Raw genomic sequence first — 20,131 nt, 5'->3', positions numbered from 1 at the left:
CTCTTTTTCATCACATATTTTCTTTATGACTTTCTACTGTAATCTTAGAGAGCAGATATTGTTCCATTTTCTTCTATTTCTATCCTTTATAGTTCTCAGATTTTTTTTTCTTCTGAGACTCCCTTTGCTTTTGCCCAACAGTATGTAATGCTTTCTATTTTGTATGTTTTTCTTTTTTTAAAAAATTTATCTATCTTCAAATAGGAAGAGGCCTTGTTGGATCTGCTTTTTTCTTACATATACGGTATACTTAGCTCAAGGCATACCTCTTGTTCTCCAACTGGATTCTGCTGAAATCCTCTTCCCAGGTCTGTAATTGTATATCAGATTGATGTCTTGGCCTTACTTCCAGTGTATTAATTTCCTTCTGCTATTTTGCTGATCTGTGACAAGAATTTCTTCTTGTCCCAATGACTGACTTCCTAATATTCAGAGCAGATGAAAGATGTAAAACTACAATTCCCAGCATGCAAGAACACTGCAGCTTTCTCCATTCCTTTTCCTGTCTTTTGGGTTTTACTAATGGGACCACACAAGGATGCACTGTATCACTGCCAGCTTCCCTGCTATTCCTACTCAGTTATTTTGCAGTAGTTACAGTATCTCAATCAGTATAGAAATATTAATGGGAAAAAAGGAACAGCTATCTCCATGTGTTGCATAATCCATGTTTCTGAATGAGTAGGAAGCAGTGTGGAAAGTGACAAAAGATCTTCCCATCTCTTGTCATGTGCTTGTGGGACTTTTATTTTTGATGCAAGCAGTCAGGAGTCACTAATTATATGTTTCTATTCGACATCATAGATGTGTGGTTAGTGGAACTTCCTACCAGAGATACCAGTGAGAAATTTCTTAGTACCAGTTGTCAGTATTTTTAAGAAGTCCTGTCTTCTTTCTTATCTTAGGTATTGAACATTGGCAAGGATTGCATTAGGGACTCCTAGACAGAAGCCTTTTAAAACCGGAGATTCTAGTTCTTTCCAATGACTCATCACCAAGAGGGTACTTAAAGGGGCTTGATTATTAGATTTTCCAGAAGGTCTTTAGTGCTGCAACCTTGAACCCTGGATCTCAGTGCCAGCTTTGTGGTTATTATTCCCCACACAGAAAAAAAAAAAAACTAAATAAGATTAATAGTTAATGTAAAGTTTAAATAGCAAACACCAGTGTAACAGCATATTAGATTAGATAGTATATCCAGGTGGTTAAGAACATGAGTTTTGGACTACCATTCACATCCCAGGTCACTTCCTGACTTTTGAAATTAAATTTAGGTAACTCCAATACTTTGGCCACCTGATGTGAAGAACTGACTCATTTGAAAAGACCCTGGTGTTGGGAAAGATTGAAGGCAGAGGAGAAGGCTGACAGAGGATGAGATGGTTGGATGGCAGCACTGATTCAATGGACATGAGTTCGAGTAAACTCCGGGAGTTGGTGATGGACAGGGAGGCTTGGCATGCTGCAGTCCGTGGAGTCTCAAAGAGTCGGACACGACTGAATGACTGAACTGAACTGAACTGAAGTTACTTAACATCCCAGTTTATAATCTGTACAATGGGAATATTACATAGGGCTATTCAAGTAAAGTAGTTGGTAGAGGGCCTGGCACAGGGATGTACTCAATAACACATTATCTATTATTATTATTTTAAAATTAACATTGGCTATACATTTATAATTTCCCAATACATTTTTTCTTGAATAAAGACACAGTTACTGGTTGTTTTTTTTTTTTTTTTTCACTGCACCCTATTGTAATAGATAAAACTTGTGAGTTAGTCATACACAGGCCATGGTTCTCTCTCCCAAGGGAATAAGAGGTCACTGATATTCCACAGAAATTGTTGCATAAAGGTTGTTACACTGAATTTAACATATGACAGTTTCAAGTGTAGAAAGCATGCTTGTAACTCAGCATGAATTTAAGTGATATCATTTAAGATATCTCACTAAATATCTTGGGAAATGGAATTATATCTTGAGAAGGGGAGCACATTTGCTTGCATGAAATTTTATCACAAAATGTGTGATGTCCACAGCATGGGATGAGGCTATTGCTAGCAGGATATTCTTTCATATACTCTCTCTGTTTCTAAGGTGTCTAAGCAACATGGTCCTTGTGTTGCCCAAACTGAGTTGCTAGGGCAGATTAATCCAACATGTTAGGGGAGCAATTTCTTTGCCTCTAAATTCAAAGGTACCATCTTGGAAGAACGAATTTGTTATATACTGTTTGACTGCCTTGCTACTAGTATCTTCCCATAACCTTGCGTATCAATCTCTTAAAAAGTGATAGCCAACATGATAATGAAGATAGCAGTAACAACAAAAATAATTACAATCTTAATGATGGTTGAATATGTGTATTACATGTATAACATGTGTCCAGGCATGGTTCTTGATGATTTATACAATTTATGTAATTTAATCCTTATAGCAATCCATGACACAGGTATTGTCATTTGTCCCACTCTTCAGATGAACAGATTAGGCAATTTGCCTGAGGTCACCCTGATGGAAAGTTGTGTAAGAGGGATTTGATACAGGCATTCTCACTCTACAAAGTATGTTCCTAAACTATATGGTCTCTATACTTAACATACATTTAGTTATCAACTACTTGAAGTCACTGTTGAGGAGGTGTGTTGAACCTCACTCTTAGAAGATTTAGAAAAAGCAATGCTAATTTTGGTTGAATGTGTTTACATAGAACCTGTGTTTCTTAGGTTTGTCAATAGCAGCGTCTTACATATCTTTTGCACTTCATAATTTCCAGGGAAACTTTTCCACCTGCTGACTTATTTTATTCCCCAAAGAGCCCTGTGAACCATGTGAGAATGACATTATTATTCCAAAGATGATGAAGGTAATAATCAGAGAGGTTAAGAGGCTTTCTAAGGTCCATATAGACTGTTAGAGGAAGACTGGGAATTATCTATAATAATGATGATAATAATAAACCATTTGCTAAATATTTACCATATGCCAAGCACCATACTAATCACATCTTTGGTATTATCTCATTTAACTCTCAGCAATCAAAGATGGGCTTCCTAGATGGTGCTAGTGGTAAAGAATCCACCTACTAATGCAGGAGACTTAAGAGACCCGGGTTCAATCCCTGGGTTGGGAAGATCCCTTGGAGGAAGGCACAGCAATCCACTCCAGTGTTCTTGCCTGGAGAATCCCATGGACAGAGGAGCCTGGTGAGCTACAGTCCACAGGTTTGCTCAGCATCGGAAAGGACTGAAGTGACTTAGCACAGACACACACAATCAAAGATGTGAAATCACATGGCCAAGTTTCACTCTTAAGACATGACAAGGCCAGGAATCAAGCCCAGGTTGAGGCTCTCAACTCTTAAGTCTCCATTTTTTTTGATGAGTTTTCTTTAAAGGACATGTTAGTTACTCAGTCGTGTTCGACTCTTGCGACCTCATAGGCTGTAGCCCGCCAGGCTCTTCTGTCCATGGAATTCTCCAAGAATATTGGAGTGGCTTGTCACATTCCCTTCTCCAAAGGATTTTCCCAACCCAGGAATCTCCTGCATTGCTAGCAGATTCTTTACCATCTGAGCCATCAGGGAAGATATCTACATTTAAACAACTCTGGTGGTAGTTTAGTCTTGCAACCCCATGCACTCTAGCCCGCCAGGCTCCTCTGTCCATGGGGATTGTCCAGGCAAGAATACTGAAGTGGGTTGCCATTTCCTTCTCCAGGGTCAAACACCTATCTGTATGTATAACATATTGATTATGATAATAATAATTAAGACTCGCTCAGTGCTTGGTATCTTAAGCACTGTACCATCCATTTGCTCATTAAATGAAGTTTTGACTTACCACCCACTATGTGCCTGGTGCTGTTCTGAATGCAAGAATATATACACGAGCAAAGCATTATTCTTTATGGAGCTTATAGTCTTTGGGGAAAAACAGAAAGTAATAAAATAATCACCTACATTTATGACTATAAGGAGTGCTAAGTGCCCTGCTGGAAAGTCTAGGGTGTTCTCAGAATCCATCAGGAGAGTACTCTGATACCATCTAGGGACAGGGAAGTCTTCCTGAAAAAGCCATGTTTGTACTGAGAACAGTAGGTGTGGAAATGTTAACTACAAGAGAATATGTTCTAGAGAAAAGAGAAGGCTGTTTATAGGATGTGACATTTTGGGAATTTCAAGGAGCTAAAAGTAAGCTAACTAACTAGCTGGAGTATGTTCAGAGAGAAGAAGAATGGCCCCAGACAAGCTTAGAGAGGCAACCCTATGCAGGCCTTTTTAAGGACTTTATTTAAAAGAAGGTGTAACCCATTGAAATCACAGATTACTGGTGTTTGAAAAGATCCTTCAGCCTTAAGTGTTAAGAACAAATTGCAGGGGGCAAACATGCATGCGATGAGACCAGATAGGAGGCTACTGCGGCAATACTGGCTAGACACGATGGTAGCTTAGACTGTAGGGGGGTGGTGGAGATGAATTTGGGAACTATTTAGGAGGTAAACTCAATGAGATTAATTTTAAGTTAGGTACATGGAATAAACAAGAGGAAGGTGTTAGAATGCCTCCCAGGTTTCTGGCTTGTGTAGAGCACCTTGTTTCATTTAAACCTCACATCAGCAGTATGATGATTCTTACATTTTCAAGTTTCAGGAACCTGATTCAAAATTTTTCTGTCACTGTCCCTAGTCATCCAAAGCAAGGCCAAGATTCACTCAGGTCCACCTGAATCTGAAATCTGTGTTCCTGATTGCTATGCTACACTATAGGAAAGGAAATCTTAAAAATAGCAGTTAAGTATGGAAGTTAATGAATAATGAATTGTCACTCAACTTTGAAAATATGCACGTCCTCAGAGTCCAATGTCCTATGATGTCCATGCATGTTTGCAGCTGGTGCTACTTCTGTTGCATGAGATCAAGGGAATAGGATTAATATTGTTAGGGAGTATGATTTTGTTAAATATCATTTTTATAAATAAAAATATATGCTCATTATAGAAAAATGAAAAGAAATACAGACAAGCAGAAAGAAAAACAGTGAAAATCTCCTGTAATCCTCAGAGGGGGTGGAAAACACTTGTTTGCTTTTAATTACCCAGTACCGTACACTATGATTAACCACCACGGGTACTTCGTGGAAAGATCACTAGAGACCCCAGACCTTGACCCACTCTTTTGTGATTTTGACTTCAGGGGAAGCTTTAGAGTCTGGGACTTCCCCTTGTCCTTTGTAAACCGGAGTGAAACTTTGTCCCCATTTACTTATCACAGTCTTTTTCCTTTGAGATGGAGTCATAGTGTGGCAGTGTTGGGTATCTTGATGTTAGTACAGTGTAGGAGTGAAAAACAGCTTGGGAATTTCTCCAACTACTTAGCTAGCTTCTTCACCTCTGCTTGGTTTCCTCACTGGTGGAGGGCAGATAATGATATTGGTGTCACAGAAAGGTTCTTGAAACATATATATTGGAGTACAGTCGCTTTACAATGGTGCATTAGTTTCTACTGGACAGCAAAGTGTATCAGCTATATGTATACATATAGCCCCACTTTTTTGTATTTCCTTCCCATTTAGGTCACCACAAAGCCCTACCTGTAGATTCTCACTGCTTTGTTTCTGTTCAGTCTCTCCATCATGTCTGACTCTTTGTGGCACCATGGACTGTAGCCCTCCAGGCTCCTCAGTCCATCTAACTTTCCCGACAAGAATACTGGGGTGGCTTTTACCATTTCCTACTCCAGGGGATCTTCCCAACCTAGGGGTGGAGCCTGAGTCTCTTGTGTCTCCTGCAGTGGCAGGTGGGTTCTTTACCACTAACGCAACCTGGGAATTTCTCATTAGTTACCTATTTTATACACAGTAGTGCGTGTATGCCAATCCCAGTCTCCCAGCTCATCCCTTTCCCCCTTGGTTTCCATACATTTGTTCTCCACGCCTGTGCCGCTGTTTCCGGGTTTCGAGGATTAGCTCATGTGTGTGCAGTGTGCTTGCTGGGTCCAGTCCTTATGCAGAGTAAGCAGTGAACACACAGCAGTGAAAAATCTCCGCAAAAACACAGCCAGGCAACATTGCTGAATGACCTTCTGGTGCTCAGAGAAGTGGAAGCAGAGTCAGGGAAGGCCCCTAGTTCTGATTGCTCTCACTTTTCCAACTGCTGACTGAGCATCGCAGAACCTCTTTCTTGGGGGTACTTGCCACAGGCTTTTTATCTCTGTGACTGGAGATAAAAAGAACACTGAGACCTAGACTTCATTCTAATGGAGCAAGTAACATAGTGGAGCAGGAAAGTAAACAGAATAACACCAACACAATTTCATCAGAGTCTTAATACTATGAGCAATAGGCTGTGGGGCCAGGAGGCAGTGGGGAAGTGACTCATTTTGCCTCTGGGGAACCTGGGAAGGCTTCATTCATCCTGGACCTTCAGGAGGGTAGAATTTGCTGGGTGGAGAGAAAGGCATGAGTACCCCGCTGTGTGCCACTGACGTATCCTTTTCTAGAATGTTCCACAAAAGGCTAGGGGTACTAAGGCCACTTTGAGAAACCTGGGGCTAGAATAAAGGGAACTGGGGTGGGAAGATGAGGCTCAGCAAGCATGTCTGGTGCTTCCCCGAGCTCCCATCTGGGCATGCTTTCCACATCCTCCCATATCTCCTCGCTCCCCTTTCTGCCAACTGCCTTTCCTGCTTGAGGGCCCCACCCCCTATTTTGGATACTTACCAAAAGGCAGAAGGGTCCTCTGCCTCCCTTCTCCCACCCACAAAAGCCTGCCAGGGGAAAAGCATCAGATGTGAACGGTTGAACCTGCAGCGTAGTATATGCAGTTTATGTTGCTATGATCTTTTCCCCAGGGGTATTTGCCTTTAAGTTCCTCGCTGTTTGTGGAGTGAAACACTTTGATGCCGGAATCCCACTCTATCTTCTGATCCAGGGTCTGCACTCAATCGTTTTAGGCCCCCAGGGTAGCGGATGAGTTTTGTGTGGTGAATGCGGTGTTGTTTTCACTGTTGTTTAGTGGTAAGTAAGTATCACTCCCCAGTTTCTCACAGATCCCACTGTTCCTACCAGTTTATTACATCCTTACTGTGGCTGACCTGGTCTGAAGATATTTGTGTATGTGGCCCCCTGCAAGAAGCCCTCTCATTTCTGGAGTTTTCAATTGAGAAATTACATCAACACCTCCTATAGTAATTTCCCTTCTGTTCTTTTCTTCCGTAGGCAGTTCTACAGATAATACTCTATCAACTTGTACCCAGTGTTGGGTAATGGTTACAAGTGCTCTAGTATTCCTCCTCATCACCAGGAGGGAGACCAGACTTTAGCACCTGTTACTAAGGCTTCATTCAACTGTTACTAAATTTTTTCTCACATTCACAGAAAAATGAGAATTGAGGTTGATGTTTTTCTTAAAACATAACAAAACAATTTGTGATGATTTTAATTGATTCTTAAATGAACGGGTGAAATCAATTATTTAGCCCACAATGTTTAGTTTTTCAACATGTGAAGGGAGCTTATCAAACCCAGCTGCTAAGGCATTTCATCAGCATTTCTGGGCGGGGGGAGAGGCTGGCTGAGGACGATTTAGGGGTTAGGGAGGCAGATGGGACCATCCTGGGAAGAGCATTCTCAGACAATATATGGGCATAGACTTTGTTGACACCTAGGTTATGTGGGGAGATGGTGCACACAATGTGGTACCTACTGAGGTGAGAAGGGTCAGCTGCATTAATTGAATGTCTGATTCAGTTCACAAGCATGAAGTCCCCACTACGAGAACTGCCCCCCCCCCCCCCCCCGCTCCCGCCCCGGCCTGCGGCATTGTGACCTGTTGGAGGACTGCTTTGCCCAGCATACATCCCCACCTCTGACCTGGTCATTATTCCCAATATCATCCATTTCAAACAGCCAGTGATAGCACGTGTGCATCAAGGACCGCAAAAGAAATTTGGATTACGAAGAATAGAAAAATCTGTCCAACATGTGGCACCATTAAAGGGTTCTGGCTGAGACATATTTCTTATGGTCAGCAGTTGTCTGGAAAATAGATGTTTACTTATAGGGAGTATATTAAGATCTTTGCCATTAAGCAGTATATATCCTGCATTGTATTTTCTCTTACAGAAAAGTATGGTGGAATAAACCTTTAATTGGCTATTAACAGGGCAAGGAAAAATATTAAATAGCAATACTGTTCTATTTTGGTATTTCAGCATATTAGAAAGAGAAGCTCCAGGAACCTTTCTTTGGAAGGATGGTCTTTTTAAAATGGTATGCTCCGTTTAAAACTACAAGTGAAATATTTGCTAAATATAGATTACATTTCTTAGAGAAAAAAATGTCCCTAATATTCAGCAAGAACTTAAACACTCTGGGTTTTCCCTGAGCCATCTATCTTCTGATGAAAAGGCGTGTTTTAATAAGACTGGGTATATTCTTTGCATCAGACTCTCCCATGTCTTTTATGAGTTTGTTAGTTGGTGACAGGTTTATGTCACATACAAACTTTTTTGTGTGTGTGTGTAACTCTTCCAGAACAGGGACTGGGCATCACAAGATGCCCAGTTAAAAAGCATCTTGATCCTAATGCTATAAAGTTCTGAAACATCTTCTAGTGCTAAAAGAACTGACCTGTTCATGACAAGTCTGACCCAAGCTGAAGCCAGTGGGCATGTGGTCTGAGCAGCTCATTCTAGGAGTGTGGTCATCCTTGGGCAGTGTGCCACCTTCCCTGAGTCTTGGTTCCTTTCTATGTAAAATGAGGCAATAGTATGATGATGAGGATTAAATGAAAAAATATATATATACCTGAAGCACCTAGGAGAGATTCTAGTAGACAGTTTGTATTCAATAAATGCTAGCTGTTAGGATGAAATTTTCAGTTAGGTGAGAGAGGTTGGCATCTGAGAACCTTTAAAGCTTAAATGATGGCATCTGACAGATGTTGACTTTCTAGTCCCCTCTGTCCCAGGCTCTCAGTCAGGGCTCAGTACATATTTGGTGAATGAATGAAAGACCACCAGAACAAGCTCTCGAGTTTTAACCCCTCGATCTACCAGGGCAACTGACCAATTCATTTTGCCAGATCACATATTCCATATTTTTCCCATCTATTTTTCTCAGTAGAATGCACCATTTCAATTAGAAGCAGGAAAAACTGTTAAATATTATTCTGGAGCTCTCTTAAGCCACATCCACAAATATTTATTGAGGACAAAACTGGTGAGCAGAGTGGAGTCAGGAAAAATAATTCTCAGCATGGTTTCTAGAACATAGCTCTGTAAATATACAAGACATGGTAAAAATCAAGGGCGGTGGTTTATTTTTTATTTTCAAATTTTAATGATCTAATGGCATGAGATGAATCCTAACATACTTGCACTGGTTTGTTATTTAATTCCTTGCCAAACACTCATTTCACAGTATAAGATCACCTGAAAAGTTCAGACCTGCTATCCTAGTAAGAGAGAGTCCTTTCTCAGCTGGTGCCAAGGGGATCTCAAGAGGGCTTGGGAAGCCTCTTAGATGATCTCTCTCACTTTCCCAACTCACTCATCATATGGGTGTTGGGATTTTGGAGCGGAACTATGGAGAGATGAACCGCATAAGGGACCACCAACTACTTTTCACTTCTCAAATAGTGCATCTTGCTTTCTCCTTTGTAGTATCCTTATTTGCTTGGTTTCACAGAACTGTTTTAATAAGAAAGTTTTGAGAATATCCCGGGATTATAGTCTTTGAATGAACTTTCATACCACTAGTATAAGCCCCTTTGGTTTAAAACTGTTCCTCTTAAAAGCATCTACTTATAACTACCAGCTGCTGACCCTTTTCTCTCATGCTCATGAATGCACACACAGACACAGATAGCGTGCACATGTACACACACACATACAGACTCCCTCAGAGACACTGTGTATATGTAAACATCCAGAAGGAACAATGCATTGTAAAAATGGTCCTGTTGAGTTTGTAATCCAGTGTGAATTACTGAGTGCTGATAAGTAAAGGAAGTTCAACCAGACAGTTTAATCCTCCAATTTCCTGTCTTCTAATCAGCCCCTGATTCTTTTGGTTTTAAATTAGAAACATTCCTGACAATATTCGGGACAGGTGAAGGAAAATCAACTAGAAAATAAGTAAGGACAAAGCACTTATTTTACTGTTTAAAGTTCATAGGAGAAATATGAGTGTAATAACAGGAAATCAAGATTTTAAAAAAGATAGTAGAAGTACATAGGCTAACTTAAGTAACCAATCACATTTCTGGATGAAGTATGTTTGGATCATAATTTGATTTAAAGAAAAAAATAGGAACATAGCTTAATGTATCTGTTTCTAAGTATAGTAAATGGTACTTTGAAAAATGTTGTGTAAGGCTAACCAAAAAGAAAATGATAAGGATAATTTCTTAGTGTATGCGGGAGAAAAATATTCTACTTCATTCAATCGATTATTGTTAATACTGTAAGAAAATAGTTTTTGGGGTGTACAGAGACCTTTGAAATTAATGCATTTTCTTAGATTAATTAATAGAGTTGCACATCTTTATAATGATCGATAAAATAAGGCAACTGTATATTTAAAAACAAGTTCACATGGAGTGTGTAAATGCTTGAAATAAATGTGTGTAGATCTGTTTATCACGAACGCTTTCTTTTGATAAAATGCTGGATGCTGAGCAGATAAGATTTTTTATTTTCAGAATTCTCTGATTTTAATTGTTTTCATTTTATGGCTATTGTAGCGAATTCCAAGTTATTTTACTCGTCATCATGAAAGAGCTAGAGCAGATGCACAGAAAAATTTTCATTAAGCAATGTCTTCTTAGGAATATGGAAGCCAATATCTAACAAAAGGTGTTTCATTCCGAAATAACAGTTCAAAAAATTGAAACAATAAATACAACATAAGATGTGAAACTAAGCAAATAACAACAAAAGGTTTGCATGAAATATGAATTTTTGTGTCTGCAGCGGTTAGGACTGCCAATCATTTGAAAAGTAGGCTGGAGTTGAGAGTTTTTTTAAATTGTTGAGCACAGAAAGACAAGTGTTTCATAGAAGTACCTTGCTAATTTATCTATACCTATCTGTCTATATATGCAGAAATGTATATTTTTAAAGGCATTTACATTATAAGGCATAGCATATCCTTCCTGCCCAAGCATTTTCGTGGCACACAAAATCTGAGATGTAAAAATTTGGATAGTTCTTGACTGAAAAATTGTATGGCAATTTCTAGAGAGAATACTTCCAAAATCAGTGCTTGGGAACCTAGGGAGTGAGGGAGATGCAGGATGATTCAATAGCCTTCATTTAATAGTCACTGTGAGTTTTTAAATTTGATCATAGAGGCAAGACAAATTTGTAGTTCACATAAAAACAATCCTATAGTATCTTGTTATCAGCTAATCATTAGGAAGAGAAGAAGGTTTATTCTGCCTTTACTTTAATGCCAAGTAGGTAGAATGAAGGTTACTCCACTGGATAGAATTATATTTTGAAGCATATACAGACATTCAGGGCACTTCCATATCATTTGGAGTGAAGGAAAATTTCACAAGGGTTTTCCGGAGTTTTATACCGGAAGGTTTCAAATAGAGATGTCACAACATAGCTAGATTAAGTTGATACGTAATATCTATTTCTTGATTTGCATGATTAAAGCATTAGAGAAGTGGCTCAGATATCAAAAGATTTCTCATAAGTGGCAGCGCCAAAGGTAATTACTGTTAAAATGTGCATGCTCGAACCCTGGTCGCTTGTTAACTTCTAAGTTGTTTACAACTTCTTGGGCTGGAATAAAAGTTTTCATTTGACTTTTGCGTATCAAGACCCATTTCTTATTCCAATTTGATAACGAAAGTGTATTTAGCATTTCTTATACCCTATGTCCTTCAAGACATTAGCTTCAGTAAAAAAAAAAAAAAAAGTGATAGAAGACAGAGAAGGCACTTCTCAGTATTTCTCATTTTAAAACACTTGTTTCTCAGACAAAAGTAGCTTTATAAAGACAAAGCTAAAATTTGTACTTCAAAAAGCCCCTGATTAATTTAGTCAACTGCTCTCCAATTAGTTATCAAAAAGTGAAGTTAAAACCCTACTGTAAGCCAGGGTACATTAGGAGAGGGGGTGGGGATGGAGAGGGAGAGAGAGGAAAGATGAGAGAGGTTGCTACTCTCAGTCTTTGATTAACTGGTTTCTTTCATTCTAGTAGGGTCTTTATTATTTAGAAAAATAAAAATGATCTGAGGCGCTCTGTCCATTCTCACCCCCAAAATTTGGAGTTGGTAATGGATGTCTACAACCTGGTCCAACATATGCCCCCAAACTAAAACAAACAAACTCATTTGCCATACAAATTGTTTACGATTCATTAAAAAGCAAAATTGCATATCCCGGTGCTGGCAGCTGAGGCCGAGCCTCCACGGGCGGAGGGGGCATTCACTGAGTTGCCTTTGTATGCTGGGAGGACCAAGCCGGAGGTTCCCACTATGCAGCCCGGAGTCTGTGCAGCCAGATGACGCATGAGGTAATTTTAAAGCTTTATTTGCCTTTAGTGTGAAACTCAGATCTTGTGCTGTTCTTTGGTTAAAGAAGCATATCAGCTAGGAGCATGTCTAAAAATTTCTTTTTTTTTTTTTTGAATTGGGAAAAATTGTTTGGGGTGACCTTAGGGATGTGGAGGGAGAGGAAGTGAATGCTATTCAAGGAAAGATAAGAGCTAAGAGAAAATGCAAAATTTGTTTTAATTTTAATTAATCCTCTCCCTCCCGACCCCAAAGTCCTCAATTTCCCATCAGTAATGGGAAGTTTACATTAGAGTTATTTGGAATAGGCAGATCTAAAACGCTGTGGTCTGTGGTCACCTTTGAGGGAAATAAAAATCGATTTATTCTCTATGGTAGCTTCTACAAGTTCTTTCAAGAGCACTCTGATTTCTCACTCCTTTTCAAAGCAAAGATCTAGAAGGACTGAAGTGAAGAAACTTCCTGTAGTATACAGCCTAAACAGCAGCATGTGAGCTTACAGCATTGTTTATTTTTAGTCGACTGCATTGCTAAATGTTTCCACCACTTTTATATTTTATATTCCCGGCGGTAAAACATCTGTAAAATAATTTTAAATGAAAAGCAACTTCCAAGTAAACTTTACATAAAGGAAATGACAGTTTTCCGAGTTACAAAAAGAGGAGCATTTGGTGATCTTTGCAAGAAAGAAAAAAAAGATGACACAATTTGCCATAAAAAGTAACAGTCTATAAAATCTATGAACTCTTGAAATACAGGGAAGTAGAATGTCACCCAGAATATGACATCAGCGTGCAGTTTTTTTTTTTAACTTACAACTTAGCTTAGAAAATAATAGCTAAACCAATCAGTATGTTCATTTCTAGTGTTTAACAAGCTGTATAACGCTAAAGCAATAGACAACATCACTGCATACAAGCAAACCTTGTTCTTGCTGGCAGAAACTCTTATGGGAAAACAAGTGCCCTGAATAAAAGTTCAGGATGGAAGTGAATAGCCTACTGCTAGTCTAATTAACCAAAAGCCGAGAGTAACATTGTCCTGAAATCACTGGTAAAGTTTCTAAGGTCTAGTTAAGAAATTGCAAGTTCACACACATATGGACACACATACCCACAACCACCTTAACTCAAGAGTCCTTAGAATGCACATCCTGCTGCACCCCAAGAAGCAGCCGAATAGAATCCTGCAGAAGCTCACTTTTAATAGTCTCTCAGTCCTCAGAATTCCTAAAACATGCCAAAATGATGCCACCACCGGTCCAGGAAGAGGAAAGGAGAACTCTTCCCGGAGAGCATACAATGAAACCAACTTGTCCGTCCTGTAATTCCATTTGCCAGCCTCCTCCAACACCACTCTCTTCCTCTCTCTCTCCCTCTCATTTTTTTCTTAAACTGATATCTATGTGAAATGAGCTGAAGTTCACGGTCCAGTTAGGAACGGATAATACATTCATTGTCCTGGCAGCAAACTTTTTTTTCACTCCCTGGAAGAATTCACGCTTGCCGCAAGAATAATAATTACGGAAAACTAGAAATGCGCTGCTAACGAATTAATCCTTAACGAACACCACCCTAACGAGGGCGGTAATGATTTGAGGACTTTCTTCCGCACCGGAGTTGCATCTCCCGTGACAATAAGCTATTGTGCATCCTCCCAACTTGTTCTACCTCTTACAGATCCAGGATGTCAAAGGTTGTCTGGCCTGCTTGACCGTGACATGTGAGTTAACTCATTCTGCGGCTGCAGGGTGGAACTTTTACTAAAACTTTATTTGGACCCAGAATTTTGAAAAGATAGGGTGTGCAAGTCTATCCCACTCAGTGCTAGAGTTCCTGAGAGACTGAAGACCTGCTTTGACATAAACAAACGGGGGAAAGTTAAATGAGGGCTGTGGGTCCCGGATGGAAAACAGGGAGTGGGGACCCAGAGGTCTCCCACAGGTGACTTCAGGCCATCCAATTAATGGGGCAAACAGCCGAACTCACCCAGGGTTAGCTTCTCCCAGCACCCAACATGTGTCCTCAAAAAATACCACAGTCAAGGAAAAACCACACACCCCAGAGTCCCTGAAAACAAAAGTAAGGAAGACGTAAAGCTAGACAGAGGCACTAAAGCCTCAGGCCAGGATAAATGTGTCTTTTTTTTTTAAACCCCAAGTTCGACTTGGCTAAAATATCCAACTCTCCCTTAAAACTTCTGATATTCTCTTAAAAAAATAAAAACAAACAAGCGAAAAAACAGAAACACAACGACTCCCATTCACTGTCCTGTGGAAAAGCAGGACAAGCCTTCCTGGGAACTCAAGTCTCAGAGTGGCAGAGAGAGGATGGCAGGAGGAAGCGGTGTGAGGCTGCCTCACTGAAGAGTGTGAAAAAAATCAAATGTGAATTTGATGAATGTGAGGTCTGGGACATTTTGTCAAAGAGGGAGGGAAAATAGAAAAGGGAAAAAAAAAAAAAAAAAAAAGCAGCCCCGGCTGCCAACTCACCATCCACCAAGTTCTGGCCGAGATGTCGTAGCAGAGCTGCCATTTGATGGAGCCGTCGGAAGCTTTCCCTGCCATTACGCTGTCAGCAAGCTTCATCTGATGCTAACTCACGGGAGATAAGACACCTAATTGAGAAAACATTTGCAGTGGCATGTGGGGCAACATGTAGTCCGGTCCATACCATATGGAATCATGGGTAAAAAAAAAAATCTCCTTGACAATGAACCAATCTCTCACAGACCCAGTGGCAAGGTGAAGTGGAGATGAAAACTCTTCTGCTCCTAGCACTGTCTTCTCTCTCCTTTTTAAAAAACAAGAACCCACTGCTACACATCAAAGCGAGGCGGTTAAAATTAGGGCTTCATCACTCAGATGATTTTGGTCTGCAAGGGTTTTCCTTTCCTTCCAACAACCAATCCCCCCTCTTTTTTTTTTTTTTTAAGGAGAATAAAGAGATTTAATAGGACAAAGGCAGGTAGTGGACTGCGGAGGGATCGCCACAGGCTATTAGCCTAAAATTTCTGCTTGACAGATGGAACTGCTTAGAGACTATCATGCGATGTTTTGGGCTTTTTTTTTCTTTCTACACCAGCCCCCCCCTTCTTCGACTTTAAGTCTGATTCAGTATCTGTTTTTTCACAGCCACTTTTCTCAGGAACGTGAGCTGTGCATTTAAAAAAGTGTTTAGTTCAGTTTTCTTGTCTTACACATCTTGTTGGAAGCAAAGCAAAAAGTCTAAAACTAAGTCTGTGGACAGCTGAACAGGTTTCCCAAGGAATACAAAAAGTCTGGGGAAAAAATATGCTTCCTTACTCACCTTATTTTTTAAAAACGATTCATCAGCTGATTTGGTTATGAAGGAACAAAAACATGAGAGGACAACATTCAGGTCCCTTGCTTTTTGGTTCTGCTGGTATTGTATTTACATGTGTGTTTTTCTAGGAGGAAATACATTACGGATATTTCACAAGTTCCCATCTAGGTTAGGTACCATGGCTATCTTTGGGTGCACCTTTTTTTAAACAAAAGTTAATTCTGGGCTTTCCCATTGTTTGTTAATAAAGTGGTTCAGTTATTTTCAACCCAGGTTAACACAATTCAGGCTAAACTTGACTGAGGACGTCCTTATTCACGGAAAATTGCATCTGATTTCCTTACTGTAACCAAGCCATCTTCTTCGTGGGGATTTTTAGCCACACATCCTTTCTTTAGCAGGAAAAATAAACCACCACATGGACCTACCAATAAGAATGGTTGTAAAAATAATTTTTTTAAATTTAACTGAGACCTCCAAGAAACTGCTGAATTTCAAGTCATTTGACTTTAGGACTAAGATGGGAGAAAGAAATAGAAAGGATGTCTTGGATTTGTTATATTTTATTCTTGCTAACTGTGTGAAATTAGGAACTGCAGAAATACCTTAATAAGAATCATGTACCAAACACATCCCATTTTTTTCCCCTAAATACAAACGATTTGCTCATCTCCGAGAAGCTAGCAGTGATATTATAATTCTTTATATTCCAGGTCTCCTGTATAGGCACTCCGGAGCATGGGAGAATTTATCTCTGGTGTTTTTCAGGGTAACTGAACTGTGATTATTTGAAAAGTTGTGCATTTACAGCCAAACTATCCAAGAGATTTTTTTCTAGTCACGTTTTCAACTGAATAATATTTAGATGAACTTATTCAGGCACAGTATCAGTTCCAAAGAGGTGAAATTTTGGTGGCTTTTGTTTTCCTATTTCTGACCTCTTCCTTAGTTGGTGTTATTTTAACCACTTAGCATCAGCAAAATGGCTGCTTTGACAAACATAATTCCTGCAAAGCAAATTTTATCCAGTTGCACCTGAAATGTTTTAGCATTTAAAGCACGATCTACAGACTGTTTCTTACAGAATGAACCACAAATCTAGTAAAGTATGGCATTTTCCCCCTTTCTCATCCCTTATTTAATGGGATTTCTCCAAACGAGTGTAGGCGGTGGTATTGAAAATGATTATCAAATATGGATATTAGCATTACCCTTAGAAGGATTTTGTAGTCTTTATTCTTTTGGTGTCACCTCTCTGTTGAGAAAGAGTCAGAAGCATAGGGAACACTAAGTTACTTTAGGTGTCCACAAGCAAAACCTTGCCAGTCAAAACAGTTGTTGCCTTGTATAACTGCAACATCATTAAAACGACCTAGTCTTTCTTCAGCTGGAGAACAAAATAGGAAAAGAGTTGAAAATTCTGTATAAATGTAAAATAGAATAAACCAGAAATTAAAGGGAAAAAAGAAAAGAAATGAAGTAGCATTCTGCCTTTGAATCAACCTCTTGTTCCATCTCATCCTTTCCAACTTGCCTCTGACAAGCAGACAAAACCAAAGTCCCCTTGCTTTAGAGTCTGCTCAGCCTTCTTCTAGAGTACAAAGGCACAAGCGTGGATTCGTGGGTCCAGGTTCGTGGGTACAATTTTTAATTTGTCCTGCAGCAGACTCTGAAGTTGAAGGTGTCTCTGATCTGAGTAGGTGCATTTCTGAGACTCAGAACACCCCATGCACACACATTGTTTATGAATGAATGGGGCATAAGGTAAACTGGAGTCCAGATTTCATTCTGTGAATGATGGAATACTTGGGAGGATTTTACAGGAGATGGCAAAGTAGTTTTGAACAAAGAAATGAGAAATATTATTGGATAATAGTGTTTTAAATCCAAAACAATTAGGTGCATTTAACTTTATCATTGTTCTCTAAGAGGCTGGTGGAAACTGTCCTTTCCCATATAGCAATCAATCTTTTCACAGTGTGGCCTGTTGTTAATAGCCTTAAAACAAGATTAAATAAAACATGTTAAATATTGCAATTATTGTGGGAAATAAAATTATTTGGTGAGCATAATGGGGAGCAATTCAAGCATTTAACATGATCCAGGAAATGCTACTCCAAACAATTGCATTTGCTTTATGCATTTTTCCCCTTTGATTGCTGACAGATGCCTTTTTGGAAACAAACATCTAAATGGTTTGCTTTCAGTCAGAAAAAAAATTTAACAGAAAGTGGCTACATGTTTTGAATTTAACTCTTGTCATTTGAATACTTCTTCCCACTGCACGTGAATGAATCTGAGGCAAAGACAGCACTCTTGTCAAGAAATGAGCCCATCCGGATTGGAACTTTCTTACTTCCTTGGAACGTGCTTTCTAAGAAGTAGGAATCCCCTTAGCTGTGAAGTCAAATGGTGGGTTAAACTGCTGGGCATGGATGAGGAGTATGGCCCGACTGACTGTGGGGGAACATTAGAACAGGAATCGTTTTCTCATAACAAGAGCCCCCTGGGGCAAAGAACTAGTCACTTTCCAGCCTCTTTCTGGCGGTCTGTGGCCAATGCTGTCCAAATCAGCTACCCACCTGCCTTGGTTGAATGGAAGAACCTGGAAGAACTGAGGGACTGGGGCATTCCCATCTGTGTGTTTACTGCAGTTCATTTGGGTAAAGACCTTGAAGACTTCACTGCCAACAGGTGTGCAATACCGAGGCAAGATTTTGGTTTTTATTGTATGCTGCTAAAAGTCAACATGAAATGGAATATTAATGATTTTCAGAGGCTGGATAGCAGAGTCATTGGAAAGACAGTTTCTGAAGTCCAATTGCCCATATGCTGGCTTGGTTAGTTACTGTGTGACCACTTCCAGGTTACTTAACATCTTTGATTCTTTGAGTCCTAATCAGAAAAATGAAGATAGCAATTGTTATTAAATATATACATACAAACATACATATATATGTAAATATAAAGTTAGTAAAAAATATGCATAAAATCAATAGTTCCTGATATGTAACAAGTTTTCAAGCAAAATTATTATTTTGTTATTGATGTTTTGTTACTATTACTCATTTGTGGAGGGAATCCCCTCTCTTTCTGCTTCTGGTTCTGCCCTGTGAGACTGGGTTAGGTACCTTCACTCTGTGCTTCCATAAAAATCTGTGCCTCGCTCCATTCAGCTCTTAGTACCCTTTTCTGGAACCATCTGCCTCCCAGTCAGCCTTCCCTCCTGAACCTTGAGATGCTTGAGGGCAGGGGCCGTGTCTTGTTTATCTCAGTAGCTATGAGGTCAAACTCTATGATGGACAAACAATAGGGGCTCCCTAAATAGTGGGAGAAAGATGGTAAAAAGGCACAGAACATTAGCTGATTTGAAATTTGCATTCATCTCATATTTTAAGAGCCTTTTCGTTTACCTTGAACTACTGACCATTCTAGTACATCTGCTTTTACTAGTTAACACCCTTCTTCAAGACCCCAGTTTGCAGTGATGTCTAGCACCTTTGAATTCCTGTTGCCTTCCTTATCTGTATCATCCACTGGTACTCTCAGAGACAGATTATACTCTCATTTTCTTTAATGAACACAGGTCATTCATTTATTCATTCATTCACTCATTTAGTAGAAACTTTTGCAATGCTGGCAAGTACCTTGTTTTTTTTTCCTTTTGAAGCTTTGTTTCTAGGGCTATTAGAAATTTGAAACTTAGGAGAAGAGCAACTTGATTTTGCATGCAATAGCTAACATTGAGTGCTTCCTCTTAGCTAGGTACTGTTGAAAGATTTTTCTTTTCAGATAGGTCCTGTGAGGTTGGATCTATTAGTAACTCTATTTTAAAAGCAAGAAAACAGGCTCTAAGAGTTGAAGCAGCCTGTTTTGGATCCTGGAGCTAGAGATGGAAGAAGTATTCAAGGCTAGAAATTATGACTCCAGAGCTTTACCAGGCTGGTGCTGCCTCCAAACCATGAAAGCACTCAGCACCTGCTAAGTGCTTGTTGAGGTACTTTCAGGTGTGATATACCATTTAAGCTTTACAACAACCTAGAAGGTTAGTATTATTTTCAATTTGCAGGTCAAGATCCAAAAGGTAAGAGCCTTGCCTAAGGACACATACAAAAGTTTGAAGAGCTGAGACAGCCTGGTACTTACTTGACAAGAAAGCCCAGCTTTTCCTGCTCTAGTTAGCTAGCTCTCAGAAGATTTTTAAAAATTTCTTTTCTATCCTTGGTTGTTAAGCTTACTGAAACAACTCTTCAAATTTTTGAAAATAATGAAATTAGAAATGTACCCTGTGGC

This window comes from Ovis canadensis, chromosome 1 (genome assembly GCF_042477335.2).
Source record: "Ovis canadensis isolate MfBH-ARS-UI-01 breed Bighorn chromosome 1, ARS-UI_OviCan_v2, whole genome shotgun sequence".
Taxonomy (NCBI): domain Eukaryota; kingdom Metazoa; phylum Chordata; class Mammalia; order Artiodactyla; family Bovidae; genus Ovis; species Ovis canadensis.
This window is presented reverse-complemented; position numbering follows the sequence as displayed.